We start from the raw sequence: 14582 nt of genomic DNA, 5'->3' as shown, positions 1-14582 counted from the left end.
CATTAGTGCCCTTGTGAGAAAACTGATGTGAAGAGGTGTATTTCTCCACCAGATCTCCCTCGCTATTTGTCTCTTGGATAATACAGCTCTGCAAAGCTTTTCTCAGTGATGCCAAGCTCTGGGTTGGTAGTGCCACATCAGACATTCCAGATTTGTTTGGTTTTCTCTGCAGCAGAGAATAAAAATGTTTCAGAAACTTTGACAGAAGCCTATTTGCTAAATTTTCTGTTTCCAGCCCTGAAGTAGTTCTGATGCTTCTAGTAGGGATCTCAATAGACATTTTTTTATTAGAGGGATGTGCACATGGGTACAGGTACATAGTGCAATAGGAGTTTAAGAGAAAAATGTCATGCAAAACAAAAGCGGTACTGGTGATTCATTATAAGATAATACTAATAAGAAGATGATTAGGTAAGCAAGGCAGCCTATAAATAAAAGGTAACCATAACTGAATTCTTCAGTTTGTTCAAGGCCAATTGGGAAAAAGATATTTTTCAGTCTACCTAGAGCAAAAAGACCTCTAAAAGTCCCTTCAAATGAGATAAGACAAATAAATTGTTTCAATTATCTCTCTATTTTGTGTCTTAACCAGGGTGTTTATTTCAGTAAAGGCTTGGGGGGGAAAAAAGAACCACTTTATTGTTTGATAGAGAAAATAAGGCCTGGCTTTTGGAGCCCCAAATCTTTCCACAAGTATCCTACCCAGCTTTCAAGTAATTTGACTCATACACAAACATTTTTGTAGACTTCCCCCCAGACCAAATCCCATAAAAAAAGTACTTTTTTTTTTCTCATCCTATATGTAATTAGTCCTATTAATCCCAAAGAAACAGCCATTTCAGCAAGTGCTGCTTGTATTTCAGTGTCTGCAGGATCAGACCTTGTGATCTGACAGCTTGACAAAATTATAAGTTGGCATGTAGAAAGCACCATTCATCAAGGCAAACTAAGGGAAAAAAACCAGTTATTAACTCTCAAGGTCAATATGTAGAGTGATCAATAATATTAATTGCATGTGGATAAGTCGAGACAGCGGTTCGGCACTTTAGCAATTATTTGAGATTCAATACAAGTATGAAATACCAACAGTATTCAATCATGGGTGGTTAAGAAAAGAAGATGCTAATTCTGCTCAAATTTTGCAGGTGAAAGAAGAGTTCCTTCAGACTAAAGTATTGATGGATACCCTCAGCCCTGCACTCAGACCAAGTGTGTATGGCAGTCGGAAAGGTAATGTTTTGTCTGTCTTGGCTTTCTTGAAACTGGAAACAGAAAGCCCCAACCAGCACAAAATGCCCTGCCTTGGTGACATTTCCAGCATTACCATAAGCTGAAAATTCCCAAGTCCACCCAGCCAGCCTGTTGCCAAGAAATTACAGCATGACTTATCTGTGTTGGAACAGGAATCAGCAAATACATATGAAAACACGCATGCGGGGAAGAGCAGGCTGTAAGGACATACTTGCTTACACAGCACATGGTACCACAGACACTTCTCCATAGGGTCCTACCAATTAGTCAGAAAAAATCCCTTCTGAGTTTCCTAACTTTGTCACATATCCAATCCCAAATCCAGGTTTCACTTATGTGTTCAATGTCAGTTCTAAATCCTATAATGCTTTTCTACTCAGACAGCAAGAACACTTAAATTCCTAATTTTTAAATGCATGAACATTTTAATCCTACAATTTTATCATAACTAAAGTGTAATTCCTGTCCTATGGTCATGCCTTCAGCTGTTTTCAGACTCCAATTTATCCAATTTGATCACTCCTTTCCTGGGCACTGGCTTCTGTGGCTAAACACTTTGTTATGGACACTCGCTTATTCCGCAGCTTTGGGGAACGGAAAGGATGCTGAACCCATGCCCCATATTTGATTAACCTGGGCCAGCCAAGAGCAGACAAATTCCCAAAGACAATTTGTATTAAATTTTGCAAGTCTTCTCAAAAATATCAAATACTTTTTTAAGTCCTTGGCCTGAATGGCCAGACCTTGGCCATCCTCATCAAAACTGCTGGGAAGAAAGAATAAGCTCTACATGGTTGTTAGTCATGCCACTTGTTGCTTGCCTGAAAAGTGCTAATTTGCTATAAAATAAAATAAAGCAGAGATGAGGAACCTGAACAGAATAAAAGTCTTGCTCTTGCTTTGGACCAGAATCTCAGGTGGATATTAGTATTTATAAATTCAAAGACCGCCACTGGTTCAGAGCTAAATTTCAGGCATTCATCCAAATTGAACCCAAAGCTTAAACCTTTTGACATGAGCCTTCCTCTCCGCCAAGCATTTGTGTAATTAATACATCTTTTTTTCAAACCCTTAAAAAAAAAAAACCAAAACCCCACAAACACAAAACTGTATCAAATGAGCTGGAAAAGTACAGAGAAAAGGAGGCTTTCAGTAAGAGCCCAGAAGCCATAGCTCTGACTTACATAAGTGAAGGACAAGCAGTGTCTTCTATATAGAAGAGTTTATTTTCCTGTCATGATCCAAACTAATCGTGAAGGTGGGTTCACTTGTCAGATGTATTATTCCAAAAGAAGGATGATGTTTTCTAGTGACAGAGTTAGCCACCCCCAATGTGCACAGGACCATGATTTTCCTCCAATTCCACTGCCAACATCAAATATTTTTCCCACCAGCCTAACCTGAGTGAAATCTCTCCTTCCAGCAAATAATGCCTGTTAAGGCACCTGCTGCCCTGAGGCAGGATGACTGATTGATGAGGTTGCCTAAGCTTTGTGCTGACGTATGAAAGCTGTGACAGCATCTGGAGGAGAGAACGGATGGTAAAAACCAACTCAAAGAATTACAAGAAGCAGTAAAAGTGGATGTGAAGGCAGAGGTGCTTTATTTCTCATCTAGTCCAATTCTGCCTATGGAAATTTGAAAGCAAGAGATTTTGGTGCCGGTTCAAAGAAAGATGTATAGAGGGCTGAGCTGAGGGAGGCACAGACACGGAGGGGAAGAAGGGAAACAATTGTGGCGGATTCGTCAGAAGTACCACATTTTCAGCTACACTGCACAACCCGGTTATGTTATCTCCCACTTCAGGATGCCAAAAGTATCCCTGTCGCCTTCCCTCTGAGCGCTTACCTTCAGCAGCTTCTCTAGGATGGGACACCCTCTCGGGTGCTCCCCCCGGGAACGCTGGGAGCTATTCATCCAGCAAAGTAACCTCTGCTCTATTCCAGCTCCAGGTCATGACGGTAAGTTGGGCCCAGCTGTGTTCCCTGGCTCTGTCACCACATGTGGCTGACCACTGGGTGCCAGGGTACCTCCCAACAGCACATGGCATCCAACAGGAGAGTATTCCTCAACTGGACACGAGCTCAGTGGCTCGGTGGCCCCAGGTCACTTACAGGCTCACGCTGCAATCATAACATACCAACCTAGCAGATCTCCAGATTATCAAGTAGTAATGGCATTACAGTTTATTTGCACAGAGCAAACCTTGATAATAGCTTCAGTAGACAGCTCTCTTGACTGCAACCACCGGCATGTGTAGAGGGAAAGGTGGACTGCCTAGGTGACCGCTACGGAGAGCCTTGTCTTTGTGGTGTAGAGCTGAGACCCAGGAATCTCAACTCTGTTCTTGCTTTTGCCAGAGAGCTCCTGTGCAAATCCCCTGCCAATGCTGGCCTTCAGCAGCCTGGCACTGCTCCTGGTGTCATATTTGTTGTGACCCTCCTTTCATTACACCTTGTAAGATCATTTAGGATCTTTATAAACAAGGCACCACAGGAATACAGACCGCAAATTGTCGGTGTCATGTTGTTCCTTGGTCTCCTTAGAAGTCCACACAAACACATACACCCCTCTGCATGGATCTAAGCACAGAATAGTGACCATGAGGAAACTGCTAGCTGCCAAGATCTGCTTGGCTCTTTCATCCCAACAGCTCTATGCGCTCTACTTGATAAATAAATGTGTATTTTTCTATGTATATGTAAATCAAGAATAAATAAGTGGGTTCCATTTAAAGTTCCAGTCATTCTCACCATCTATATACAGATAAAAAGCTAAACTAACCAAAGCAACTGCAGAATGTTACACTCTGGACAATTATGGAGGTAAAATAATATTGTTTAATGATATATCAAATTGACACTATCACCTTCTCATCACAACCATTAGCCCGCACTCGTGAGAGTTGGATTCTCATTGGTGTAAGTAAAAATTAATCCCACTGCAGTTAACTCAGCCTACACCCATTGAAGATTTACCTTTTACTTTTGTACAATGACTTCCACTTCCCCATGTCCCCAGGGTGATCAGTGAATTGCGGATTTATACAGTCCCTATGTCACTTTTCAGACATTCATTGTTGCCGCACTTTTTCACTTGTCCCAGTTTTTCCCATCCTGCCTCCTTTTAAAACTTTGACCATATAATTCACTTAAGTTTCTAAATGAGATACGACTATAAAGAGCATCTGGGTCAGCCAGCCTTAATTTGAAAATGTCATTACTCCCACACTAAACTTCCCCCAGCAGCTATCATGGTTTGTATGTCGCCCAGACCAACCTTAGTGAAATTGTGGTCTTTTCATCTTTCAAAAAGGAGGAAAATAGAGGGAGGAGATAAGAAACCACCACCCAGGTGGTAAAGATTGAAATTGTCCAGAGAAATAGAGCAAGGAAGTATTCTCATTTCCACAGATTTTGGGGGCTGCAAAGGTGTAAAGTTTTATCTGGAGAAGGGAAAACTGTAAGCTTTTAGCTTATGCTTAGCTCAATTCCAACTATCTTTCATTTTGCAAAGTTCAGAAACATTCAAGATGCTCCTGAGGCTCAGAGTATCATTACCGGTTCTCCCATACAGCCCTTCCTGCAAGTAACTGAAGAAAGCTGTTTCTGGGTCATTGGAGTTAAAAGGATTACATCTGAACTAAAGGTGGGATGCTTTTCACTTTCTTAACCTGAAAGTTAAACAGCTAATAGACCTCGTGTCTCTCTGTAGTCAGTTTTATGAAAGGCACTTTCAGAGGGCAGTTCATTTTATCCTACAATAGGTATTAAAAATAGGCTGCATGTATTGCCCTCTGGAGCTGCTTACCTAGATATTTAACTCTAAATGCCTCCAGGAGCCAGACCTGTATCTTTAGCCATAAGGGACTGGATTCAGTTGGAGGTGAAGATGCCTCCATCCAGGTGTCTACATGTGAGTGATGTGTCCAGGCTGCAATCGCTGGGACACTTTGCCAATATAGTAAGCAGATCCTTGAGAGCAATTCAGCCTACCCTCAAGCAGACAGCGAGGGCTGATCGTGTAAATTGACAGCTGGAGGTGCCTGGTGTGGCCTGCAGCTGCTGCCCCAGAACAGCAAAAGTCCCGTGCCAAATCTTCAAGTCTCTGTGGATGTCCCACTTACTCTGGGGCATCTCAAATGGCACTGGACACCTAAGTTTAAGCGACTGAACCAAGCCCCTGGTACTTGCACGCCTCTCTGGACCCCTCTGGCAGTACTGACTGACCATCATCGACTACAATCAGAGTACAGCCAGCCTTTTCACACGTAGATACCTCCACGCAGATGCCAATATTTGCCTAACGCTCATGTTAAAACCTACCCAGGTTTTACACACCGTTTGTGACACTGCAGCACCACAGCAAAGTGCTTTTTAGCCTGTATATCTCTTGCAGTTTAACCCCAGCCATGCAGCTGCTCATGTACTTCCCCCCCACCCAGCGGGATGGGGGAGAGAATCAGAAGGAAAAAGGTGAAACATGTGAGCTGAGATAAGAATGGTTTAATAGAACAGAAAGGAAAAAAATAATAATGATAATAATAACAATAATAAAATTACAGTAATAATAAAAAAGATTGGAATATACAAGACAAACGATGCACAATGCGATTGCTTACTACCTGCCAACCAATGCCCAGTTAGTTCCCAAGCAGCGATCCCCCCAGGCCAACTACCCCCAGTTTATGCACTGGGTGTCACACGGTACGGAATACCCCGTTGGCCAGTTTGGGTCAGCTGTCCTGGCTGTGTCCCCTGCCAACTCCTTGTGCCCCTCCAGCCTTCTTGCTGGCTGGGCATCAGAGGCTGAAAAATCCTTGACTTAGTCTAAACACTACGTAGCAACAACCGAAAACATCAGTGTGTTGTCAACATTCTTCTCACCCTAAACCCAAGACATAACACTGTACCAGCTTCTAGAAAGAAAATTAACTCTATCCCAGCCGAAACCAGGACAGTATGCCGCAACATACAGCCCATTTTCCTGAGAAGGACACAGAAACAGCACAAACAAACCTGGCATCACTGACTGGTCACTTGTCACTGCTGCTGCAGAAACAGGCTCAAGGACAAACCCTACTCGGTGGGTTAATCAGTGTTAGTTCATTGGTTAGAAAAATTAGGTTAAGTCATTGATGTAACAGGAAGCAGAACCTGAGTCCTGGAGAAAGCATCTCCAGCAGAGTCAGTAACAGAACCTAGAGTCTCACAGTTCCTGCTCTGGCATCATGACCACGGCCCCTGTACAAACTGCAGTAAGAGGCCAGGGTCTCCTCCTGAACTATTTGCTCTGCCTAATTACAAGCAGCAGAGAACACAAATGCCTCTTTGAATTTCATCAGAAAGTGTACAGGCTTGTATTATCATGGTAATAACAGTAATATAAATTTGTTGAGCTCCAGTGGGGCATATCAACAAAAGCAGCAGTATGTTTTGAAAAACAGTATATCGCTTTCTTAACAGCTACACCAAACTTTGAATGCTTTCAGCTACACTTCAATGTGGTAAAGAAAATAGGTACTTTGGGTTCAAACTTATTATCATTCAACTGCCTATTTATAAAGGAATGGTAGGAGACGTTTAAAATATGAGTGCAAGTAAGGGCTTTTCAATCTCATGAGCCAATCTAAAGTTAAGTGAGTGAATCACTCATCTGCGGTCAACTAATAGGAGGAAAAAATTAACTCTGAGAAACCAATTATAGCTCTATACCTCCATCCTCCAGGATGTCATCTCAAAGTCAAGCAAGTCCCCAGAAACCTGTCTCCAGGACTTGCTGGGAATGTTCTGCATGCCAGAATAGCATAAACTTGTTTTCAAAAGATCTAAACGGAGACATCTAGACTGAAAAAGCAAGGGGGCAACATAGTGTGCTCAAGTGGAAGCAGAAGTATAAAACCCAATGATCAGACTGGCTTCAGCATTTGAAATTCCAATCAAAGCAGGACAGTGAACACAATAAAGTATTAACCCAGCTACTGATACAGTGAAACAAGGATTTGCCTACCTAATAAAATTGAGGCTGATAGAATCCTGTTGTCCTCTCCGATTACCAGTTTCCAGTACTCTTTAGAGGAGCTCCATCATGCACTTTTTATGATCTCCACAAGAAAAATGGAGTGTCAAATAATAATCTAGAGAGGGCTCAGATGCAGTGTCCCATCTGGGACTGCATCATTTTGTGCTGAACTTGGGGACTCCATTTCCTGGTGGAATTCAGCTTACCTCAAAGTGGAAAGGACTTTAAACAGTGAGGTTTCAGTATTTATAATCCCTGAAGTCCTTGGAGTAAGAGGGTCCCTCTGGAAGGGGGAGCCTCTATTTCATCCTCAGGGCCAGAATGAATACCTAAACCATCCTGGCCCTTTGCCTGGATTTGGAAACCCTGGGCATGATTTTCAAAGTCACCAAGCACCTGAAGTTCCAGCTGAACTCAGCAGTTCTGGAAAACAAACTCACAGTAACTGACCAGACAAAATAATACACCTCTTCTGAGTAGAATTAACTTTAATTTTCTTCTAACTTCAGCTTCTCCAGGTAGAAAACTATATAGCCATTTCTTCTAGACACAAGAGCTGAAGTTTCACTCTCCCACTCCAGTTTTTTGGGAGGTAAAAAATTAAAAACAACTTGTCCACCAACTCAGAGACCCTAGACCCTACCTTAAGCCATGCGGGGGGGGGGGGGGGGGGGGGGATAAATAAATAAAAATAATAATTCACAAACTGCATAGGTACAGTTTGCCTTATTCTGGCAGGCTGATCAGAAAACATAGCTATATTCTTCTGCTAGCTGGAGCCCAGCCAAACATTCACAACTTGGACATCTTAGAAGAGTTCACAAGATGTTATTGATAATTAACATAAAGCTTTTCCCCAAGACCATGCGTATAATCTCTATTTCCTACTCCATAGTCCTGCTACCAAGGAGGAAAATTTTCTTTGTCTTAATGATGAATGAAGTGGTTTTGAGAATTGCTCTAGGCAACCATCACCAACATCTTATTGTGTTATTCAGCCCAAAGTAGTCTGGGGCATGGGAAGAGGTGTCAGAACTGTCTGCTATTCTGCCGGTGTAGAAGTAACAAGCACTGCATGTTGGTCTGAGACTCAGGTATGGTGATCAGTTCTAAAGAAACATTTGATTATGGCATTGATGTACAAGTGGTTCAAGTTTTTTGTAGGGTCTTAGTTCTCTTGAGCTTTGACAGTTATGGGTGTTTTCCTAAATGGAAAGGAAGGACCCAAACCTACTGACCCTGAACTGTTAGCAATTCAACTCTACTGTGGATCTTGCAGCTGGAAAAGTCCACAAGCCTGCATATCACCTAACTGTCACGTCAAGCAGCTGGATTACTGCGTGATGACATGAGCCACCGTGTACCGTGGCATAAGAGAGGGGAGACTTTTCTTGTAGAAAAGAGCACTGAAAGAGCTGAGCAGTGGGACCCTCAGGACTGCTGGGGAGCTGAGTGAATCAGCCATGCTGCTCTGCTCCATGCTGCCATGGCTAAACTGATTTTGCATCTAAATTAGCTAATTTAAAAGTGTCCTGGGCACCTCTGCACCATCCTTTCCTCCCTTCTGTGACTGCATAGGAAATTTGAAGGAAAAGGTGAAACACAGTCTTTCTAAAATCTACAGTCTAGTTTATCACCCATAAATATAGCACTTCTCCAGGCATCTTGTGGCTGATGCTGTTCCCTAACAAATACCCAGTGAAACACTAGAAGTGCTGCATACTGGAGCTTACTGATATGAAAAGAATTGCACAGAACAGAGCAGAGAGAAAACCAGCAGGGTTATTCCAGAAGCCTTTAGATATTTTCTTTTTTTTTTTTTTTTCTTTAGTTTGTATCATTTAATGTTACTAAAAATCAGTATTTCCTAATCAGCAGAGCACACTGTGATGCTGAGATGTACAGATCTCAAGAGTGAGGCACAGCATCCTATGCCTTCTAATTAACTTTGCTGGCATAATTGACTCTGGCTGGGCACCAGACTCAGTACAGCTGTGAGCTGACAATGCTATGAGGAGGCAGGAGCCAGTATAGAGGAAGATGAGCAAGAGCAGAATCACACACCTGGGAGAGGGGGGCAAGGAAGGGTAGATCTTAGGAATGAGGGAAGAATACATGGAAGCAGAGATCAGAAGAAATGGAGGAGGACTGACAGGCAAAAACAAAGGATAAAGGAGAAATGGAAACAAGAAAGTAGTACTTCTGTTGTCTGTCTAACAGAACAAAGAATCACTGGTTGAAATTGATGAAAATTGCTAATTTCTACTAACGAAGGGTCTGGGCGTGAAATATTTGTTAAAGTTTTTTTGGCCTTTTTTTTTTTTTTTTTTTTCTCTAGAAAAAACCTGTTCAACAGAATCCTACTGAGATTTTTTTTCCAGGTAACATGGCCAGTTTGTCAGCCTTCGCTGGCAGCATGGAAGCAGGTGGGTACATTTGTGGCAGCACATGGGAACAAAGAATGCAATGAGGAGGCCACAAATAATCCCAATTTGCATAAAATTAAGATAGAAAAAGCCACATTGTTAAGGGTAAATATCTGGATTCTGATGATATTTTCCTCTCACCTCATCCAGAGTATTCAACAGAAACATACAGGGATGCTGTTAAAAAATGTTGACATTGAAACTGTGTCTAATTAATTTATGCATGGCACTGGGGGGAGGGGGGGGGAATTAATACATTCCCTCTTCTTTCTTCTTCTGAAGTTAGATTCTTTGCTGTGTTCACTTTCTATTTCCCTAGTACCAAGTTCCTCCTGTTACATAGCTAATTCAGGATATCTTTTTTTAAAAAAATAGTACTATAAGTACCTCTAGTGAGTGACACTGACAGTGGTAAAGAAGATTCAGCTAGTCCCTGGCATTACCTAACAAGTTGGAGGGTCTTAACTTTTTGTTAATGTTTTTCTTTCCCCATGTATGCATCCACCACAAAGCCACTATCTCAGAGCTCCCCACCACAGCTGCCACTGATGCTCCTCAACTCCTAGTTTCTGCCCTCCTGCAGCTCCCCAGAATGGCTTTACATCCTCTGTAGGACTTAAACTTTAAAAGCCATGTATCAGCTTTCTCAACAATATTCACCTTTTCAGACTAGTAAACCTAACAAACACACAAACAACCCGAGGCTGACCTTTCTCAGAGGCTGGAAACAGATCACTTGTCCCCTTTCTTGGTTTCTCACCTCCCAGGGCAGCTGAAAGCAGTATCACATAGGTGGGATAACACCATCACAGAGCAGCAACAAGTCATGGGACTGATGCAAAATGGAGATGCCAAGGATGGTCAGGGCTTTTTCGACATGCAGCCTTGCATGGTCACGTCAGCCAAGAGACACACAGCAAGCTCCCCTCTTTTTGATTCACAGTATCATACATAGGCCAAAGGTCCTTTGAGGTTTATCTAAATTACAGTGGTTGCTTCTTCTTTGTCCATGACAAGACTGGCCTAGTTGGGTTTACAACAGATTAATGATGAGACACGATTTTTCTTTGCAGAAATCTTGCTCTTTAGATCCTATCATGACACCATCTTCCACCCCGCCCCCTTCTTTTTTTTCCCCTCCTACTTTATATTCTGTTTTCAACCAGTTTATAAACCAGAAATGTATGTCTGGGTAAAAAGAGTGTGCACTTCCTCAAATTATCTCAATCCTGTTATTAACTTTGGGTATAATTTTTACCCTCCACTTCTCCAACGAAATAGCTGTTTTTAATTAGGGAAGGCATATTTTTGCTGCAGATCAGCCATTTCATACTAAGCTACTTCAGAACTTTTCAATGTACCATCTGGAGCTGATGATTTGCTGCTTTTTAAATTATCGATTTGTTCCAGCTCTTCTTCTGACACATCTTGATTACCAGAAAAGAGCAAGTCCCAGTAGGTATTGCTCTGATATTCTCTGTGCTGAAGGGTGATGCAAAGAAATAATTTAGATTCTCAGCAATGGCTTTATCTTCTCTAATTTCTGCCTTTAATCTTCAGTGATCCAGTTTCTGAACTGCCAATTAATTATTCCAACTCTTCTGACTGACAAACCTGATGATTCTTATTTTATACCTTTAGCTGTTTGCAGTCCACAATATTTCCTTTCAATTTCCCTTTCATCTAGCCTTTACGCTAATTAATAAACCAATATATTGGAAAGCTAAGCTTAGATTTTTAAATTTGGAAGGATTCCCATTTGACTCAAAAAAGCTCCCCAGCCTTGCCATTCAGCTGTACCGGTTTCCTCTTTACTTGCCTAGTATTGTTTTTGTTAGCAACACACATGCCCTCTGGACTCTATTATTGTTCTTAAGTGGAATTCATGGCATCTTTAAGGGGTTTTCTTCCTGTAGTCTTCCCTCAGGAACTTTCTTGACTAACTGTCTCAACGTGACCAAAACCCAGAGGTTCTGAAGTTCAAATTTCAGTCACTTTTCTGTACTTTATTTCCCACTAAGCTACTGGACCATATTAGATTAACGTGTCTGTTAGCAGTTTCAGATGCAATCTTGTCTTGAATTCCTTCCTGCATATTGCTTAAGATTAAGAACAAAATATCAGGATTTAAGCACCTAAAAAAGGGGGAATTTTGATCTGAAATTCCATACCTACTTACGGCTCTGGCCCAGGCTGAAAAAAAACCCCCAAAAGCACCTACTCCCCGTTTTAGACCTGCCAAAGGCAGAAACTAGGCAGTAGCTGGCAAACCTGGAGTGTGTAATCCGTATCATTAAAAACCTGGTGGTAGCAGCTGCTTTTCTGCAGCAGCATAGTGATTATAGTACTTGCTTCTGGACATCAAAAGGCTGCATGCAAGGGAGGTGAAGCCAGCATTGCCCATCTCAAATGAAGCACCCGGCTACCAGGCAGGGCACCAGGCGCCAGGAGAGACGAGAGCACGCGCTTTCCCACTTGTTGGCACAGGGTTCCTGGCTCAGAAAGAACCGCCGAGTTTCTGGGCTGACACTATAGCTCAGTGATTTGGGGTCTCAGAGGAGAGAGGTCTCCTAGGTTTGAGTCATCGTGCCGATCCTTAGCACTTTATTTTATCCAAGAGTTCACTGCAAAATGGTCCCTAAAAGAAAATAGTAACTTACTGTCTGGTGCCTGCTGAGACTCTCCTTTAATACATAGGAAGAGCTTATCTTTCTGGGACAGATTGGTGCAGGACCACGCTGATTGAGTCAAAGTCCTGGCCTGAGCCCTAAACCATCTCCTGCTCACAGCACTCACTCCTGAGGCCTGGGCTTGAGCAACATCCAGCCCCAGCCCTTAAACTTGACAGTTCTTCAGCAGAGCGAGCTGAACTGTACCTCAGGTTCACATGAAAAGCAAGGGTATTTGAACAGGCTTGCTTCAGGCTACTTTATTTCTGTTATGCTCCTTCCTAAATTGTTAGAATACTACTTCAGTATTTTCTTCTGGTTTCCTGCTGCTGCCACACCTAATTACCACTGGACAACAGAGTTCCTCAACCCCTTCCCTACCCAGCTCCCTCCTCATGCACTGCCAAATGATTACTCATGCATTAAAAGCCCCCACAAAGTGTCAGCTGAGCTTTAAATCATTTATTGTTTGCAAGTGTGTGTGTGTGTGTGGGGGGGGGGATCAGCCTGCCTCTGGCCATTGAATTGCTGTTAATGATTTAGGAAGAGAGGAGATGAAATGCAGCACAACAGACATAATCCTCAAATCCTTATACCACTGGCCTCCCTGGTAGGTCCACACGACGTGTGGTTTGGCCACCATCCCCACGGATGGCTCGCTCCTCACTGACCACTTTGCCGCTGGTGGCCACGGTCACTTCAAGCACAGAGAGCTGGTGCAACAAACTCAAAATGGCTTCGTAGCAGAAAGGCGGCTGCATTTAGTGGGGCCTTGTAAGCCACTCAAATACCTGCAGTAGGCTTGCTTTCTGCCTCTGTGCCTGAATGTAGAAAGACCTAATTTTGGTAATACCCCTTCAGATGTTAGAAAACAGCTCAAGTGGAAGACTTGGGGAATTAGAGCTGCTGATTTTTGTCACATATAAAACCCCAGTCACTGTCCGCTTACGCATGCAGAAACGTTCAGAGACATAAGCCCTCCTGCAACTGGGAAAAGGCCTTTACTGAACTCTTCCATTGAATATTCTGCAAATACCCAGCCTGGTGACTTCGTGCTGCTACAGCCACTGCCAGGGCGTCCGCTGACCTGTTCCAGCTCCTGCTGTTCTTTTCTGGCCAGATTTGAAACCTCTGAACCCAGCCAGAAGATGCGAACAAACCACCAAATCAACAGAAAACGTCACCACAACCATCTGACCCCTTGCTCTGCTGAGACACCCCAGACCGACAGAAACCCAAATTCCCCTTCGCCGCCCAAAATTTTCCCAGCCCGAGCCGGCTGCAGACCCACGTGCTCGCTGTGGCCCGCCGGCGCAGGAGGGAGGTGGGTGCCTCGTGCCCGGAGACACGGGGCGAGGGTGTCCGGAGCCGCGCACCGCTCCGTCGGGCGCTTGCGGCACCTCCGCTCCGCGCGTCCCGCACCCGCTGTACGCCAGCGGCGAAACGGCGTCGTGCCCCGCGCTCGGCCCCGCTCGAGTCCTCGCCGTGGACCGAGGGAGCCGCCCTCGCGCTTACCTTGCCCAGACACGTGTACGCGTGGACGGGCCGCCGCGGAGGGTGGCGGAGGGGAGGTTGGCGGGCGGTGGGTCCCCCAGGAGCCCCCGCGAGCGGGCCTGCTGCTGCCCACCCCTCGCGGCGACGCAGCGGGCACCCGGCAAACGGTTGGCTTTGGCACGGCGCTTCTCAGGCAGTTGCTCCGATGAGGGCAGCGAGCTGTGAAGCTGCTCCCCGCCTCGGCATTACCATCTCGCCAGCCACGCAGTCCGAGGGAAAAACATCGCCTTCAAGCGCTAGCGTCATCTCCATCGAGGGCGTCGGGCTGGCTGGCTGGGAATGGCATTACGTACCAGACCGGCGTAGGCTCCGGGTTCAACACTGACACCTTCTTCAACCGAGAGAAGACGAGGACCCCAAAGAATAACATGCGACGCAGATGGAAAACAGGGAGGACCGCATTGAAAGATGCTTCTGGGTCAGGGCTGTGCCGCTTCCCCGGTTCAACAGCACCATCTCCTGGGTGGCCTCGGCCACTCCGCCCGGCTGCCGGCGGCTCAGCCCCCCCACCCGAGAGCATTTCCCCGAGGAGACCCTCCGCAACCTTCCCCTGGGGCCACGGACAATTTTTAGTTTATTTGCCTTCCTTTCAGGCAGTATCAGCCGTCTTCTCGCACCCGTCTCCTTTCACATATTATTGCTCGTCTCTCATGGAGTGTCG

The 14582-nt window shown here is 44.4% G+C and overlaps 1 long non-coding RNA gene across 1 annotated transcript in view; it reads right to left on the bottom strand.

Annotated features, from left to right (window-relative positions):
- LOC126050657 (uncharacterized) overlaps positions 1-14303 on the bottom strand; it is a 216638-nt gene extending 202335 nt beyond the window's left edge. The window contains exon 1 of the long non-coding RNA XR_007509605.1: positions 13883-14303. This is a non-coding gene — a long non-coding RNA (uncharacterized LOC126050657). The remainder of the gene's footprint in view (positions 1-13882) is intronic.
- Positions 14304-14582: the final 279 nt, after the last annotated feature.

This window comes from Accipiter gentilis, chromosome 25 (assembly GCF_929443795.1).
Source record: "Accipiter gentilis chromosome 25, bAccGen1.1, whole genome shotgun sequence".
Taxonomy (NCBI): Eukaryota; Metazoa; Chordata; class Aves; order Accipitriformes; family Accipitridae; genus Astur; species Astur gentilis.
Note: the sequence above shows the minus strand (reverse complement) of the source record. Positions and strands in the feature narration are given on the sequence as shown.